Raw genomic sequence first — 3212 nt, 5'->3', positions numbered from 1 at the left:
ACTGCAATTTTCCCTCTCCCCTTTACATTTACTGTCATTTACTTTCTGTTAAACACAAATCACTCAACCAAAGCTTGATTCGCTTGACTAAATCACCCACTGAACTAAAATTGCTCAATCCTTCAATCCCTGTGGGATCGACCTCACTCATGTGAGTTATTATTACTTGATGCGACCCGGTACACTTGCCGGTGAGTTTTGTGTTGGATCGCTTTCCACACATCAGAACCCAAATCAAACTCTCCCTCAAATTCGAGTTCCCTGTCTCAAACAACCAAGCGGAATATGAGGCACTACTAGCTGGTTTGAAGCTGGCTGTGGAGGTTGGAGCTCAAAAGCTTACCATCTTCAGCGACTCACAGGTAGTTACTTCACAAATAGCAGGAAGCTACCAAGCCAAAGATCCCATGATTAAAAAGTACTTGGACAAAACCAGGGAACAGCTCAGACAATTCGGAGAATATGAGGTCCGTCACATACCCCAATAACAGAATGGCAGAGCCAACGCACTCTCAAAACTAGCCAGCACCAAACTAGGGGGCAACAATAGAATCCTCATCCAAGAAATTCTGCAGAATCCATCAATCTCAGAAGAAGAAAAAGTCCTGGCCATAATAGCTCGCGATCAAAGATGGATGACTCCCATAATTAACTACCTCAAAATAGAAGCACTCCCCACAGAGGAAAAGCAGGCAAAGAGGTTGAAACAGGAGGCACAATATTACACTATCATAAATAATACTCTATATAAAAGAAGGATTTCAATACCACTACTAAAATGGGTGCCGACTTCCAACATAAAGGAAGTCCTAGAAGAAGTACACAGTGGCATTTGTGGCAATCACCTCGGAGTGCAGGCACACACCAAAAAAGTACTTCGGGCAGGATTTTATTGCCCAACACTACAAAAGGAAGCCATAGAATTTGTAAAGACATGTTCATCATGTCAGAAACATGCCAACTTTCACATCACCCCACCAGAGGAACCCATCAGCGTGACCTCACCTTGACCATTCGCAAAATGGGGACTCGATCTTCTCGGACCCTTTCCTCAAGGATCGGGACAAGTCAAATTCCTCATAGTGGGAATAGACTACTTCACAAAGTGGATCAAGGCAGAACCCCTAGCTAACGCCACTTCTCAAAGAAGTCAAAAATTCCTATATAGAAACATCGTCACAAGGATGCAAAGGGAGCCTGGGTCGAGGAGCTCCCACAGGTCTTATGGGCATATCGAACAACGCCACATTCCACCACAAAGGAATCACCCTTCCGATTAGCATAAGGAATGGAGGCAATGATCTTAGTAGAGATTGAAGAAAGGTCACCTAGAGTGATCCACTATAGCAAAGAAGCCAACTCCCAACTTCAAAGGGAAGAGCTCGACCTACTTCCGGAAGTCCGAGAAAGAGCTCGAATAAGGGAAGAGGCATTAAAATGACGAATGGCTTCCAAATACAATCAAAAGGTAATTGATGCAATTGCATATTTGATATATTAGCTAGTTAGTTTAGTTGATTTTAGCTTAATTTCACTCATTTTCTCTAAATAAACAAGTCCTTTTATGAGTTTTGTTTCCATGCATGAGAGTACCAAGGAATATGTTGATTCTAGCCTAATTCATGCAAATGATTTAAGGAATGCATATATGAATGAGTATGAATAAATCTCATGAAATTTATTGCATGAATTGGCAAGACTTTGAAGCTATTTCCCTTGTTGATGATAGGTGATGAAACAAGGATGCATGGAAGCAAGAATGATGCAAGCTGGGCAAGAAGTTGGCGTTGCCAACTTGGACATAAGGGGCGTTGTTCTTGGCAACGCCAGGAAGAGGAGTTGGCGTTGCCAACTTGGAGGATAAGGGGCGTTGTTCTTGGCAACGCCAGGAAGAGGAGTTGGCGTTGCCAACTTGGAGGATAAGGGGCGTTGTTCTTGGCAACGCCAGGAAGAGGAGTTGGCGTTGCCAACTTGGGAACATGGTGCGTTTTTATGGACAACGCCACACACAAGCAAGGCAAGCTTGGCCCTGGAAGAAGCAAAGTTGGCGTTGCCAACTTGAGGAGGGCGTTGCCAACGCCACACACTACCACGCCAAGCAAGCTTGGCAACCCTGGAAGCAAAGTTGGCGTTGCCAACTCTAGAAGGGCGTTGCCAACGCCACACACAAGCAAGTTTGGCCCTGGAGGAGTGTCGAGGGCGTTGCCAACGCCAAGAACTATGGGCGTTGTTGAAGGCAACGCCACACACACAAAGCTTGGCCCTGGATGAAGTGAAGCACGTTGCCAACTTGAGGAGGGCGTTGCCAACGCCACACACAAGCAATTTTGGCACCAAAGGGGAGCTCGAGCACGTTGTTTGAGCTAGGAAGCATTGGCGTGTTTGGCAACAACGCCAGGAATGGTTGCTTGGCTAGGCACCAAGTCTTGGCACCAACCAGATTGCCAACACCCAATGGCGCACCAACTAGGTTGCCAACGCCCAATGGCAGCACCAACCAGGCTGCCAACGCCCACAAGCATGTCATGCACGTTGCCAACGCCCATTGGCCTTGCCATGCACGTTGCCAACGCCAGGAAGCAAGCATGGAGCCTTGAGAAAGGCTCGAGCACGTTGCCAACGTGCTAAAGAGAAGGAGTTATTCACAACAACGCCAGGAAATTGTGGTGCACGTTGCTAACTTGAAATGTATGGGCGTTATTCACAACAACTCCAACAAGGCAGCCTGACCATGTCCTCTTCAATGGAAGATATCTTGAGCTACAGAGATCCAAATTGAGTGCTTCCAGTTGCATTGGAAAGCTGACATTCAGAGCTTTCCAACCATATATAATAGTCTATGGTGAAGCACAAAATTGAAGCCAAACCAGAGTCATCTTTAGGCCCTAAAAACAAGAACATGAAGTGAAATTCAAGAAGGCTAGAGATTAGCCTAGGAGTGTGGCTCGAGCACGTTGCCAACGTGCTAGATAGGGGGCGTGTTTTGCAACAACGCCAGCCCCAAGTCCTTGCCTTGGAGAGTGAGGCACGGGCACGTTGCCAACTTGGGGTTGAAGGTGCGTTATTCACAACAACTTGGCAACAACTTGGCAGCTTGACCTTACCTTCTTTGAGGAACCATAAATTGAGCTAGGAAAGTCCAATTGAGGTGATTCCAGTAGCATTAGAAAATAGACATCAAGAGCTTTCCAATGATGTATAATAGTCCATAT

The sequence above is a fragment of the Arachis duranensis genome, chromosome 2, assembly GCF_000817695.3.
Source record: "Arachis duranensis cultivar V14167 chromosome 2, aradu.V14167.gnm2.J7QH, whole genome shotgun sequence".
Lineage (NCBI taxonomy): Eukaryota > Viridiplantae > Streptophyta > Magnoliopsida > Fabales > Fabaceae > Arachis > Arachis duranensis.
This window is presented reverse-complemented; position numbering follows the sequence as displayed.